The following is a 684-nucleotide window of genomic DNA, read 5'->3' on the forward strand; positions in this document are numbered from 1 at the left end:
TTACTTAGGGTCAATTCCCTCATTTTATGTATGTATGTACCTATGTATGTATATATATATACACACACATACTATATATAATATATATGAGGTTAAATGACTTGCTCAAGATCACATGGCTAATGTCAGAGATTTGAACTCAGGTCTTCCTGATTCCAAGTTCAATACTCTATCCATTGCAGCACACTATTTCTCAAACATAAACAATTCCTTCAAGTATTAATGAATAGGTGAAAGTGGGGATAACTGTATCTCTCAATTAGACTATAAAGGAATAAGGAGTGGGGAAGAGAAGGAGGTGCACTTGGATGAAGAGAGGAATGGAGATTTGAGAAGGAGGAAAGAAGGGAAGAAAACACTTATTAAGCACCTACTATGTACCAGGCACTATGCTAAAAACTTAACAAATATTATCTCATTTGATAGAAGGTCAACTTGTTAATCAAAACATATCTCTAGAAATACAATGAACAACTTCTTCCATGGTCTGCATGCTCCCAATACCAAAATTTGTTTTTAAGGGCCATTTCATTAGCCTCTGTTGATCATTTTGGCCAGTAGACAAATTGGAACAACAACCTCTTTCTTTCTGGTTAATCCTTTACATCAGCTTGGAGAAGACATGAACTTGAGAGTATGTGTGTGTGTGTGTGTGTGTGTGTGTGTGTGTGTGTGTGTGTGTGT

The sequence above is a fragment of the Petaurus breviceps genome, unplaced genomic scaffold (genome assembly GCF_028583685.1).
Source record: "Petaurus breviceps papuanus isolate PSGF00001 unplaced genomic scaffold, PetGlider_PUasm1.0 90925, whole genome shotgun sequence".
Classification (NCBI taxonomy): domain Eukaryota; kingdom Metazoa; phylum Chordata; class Mammalia; order Diprotodontia; family Petauridae; genus Petaurus; species Petaurus breviceps.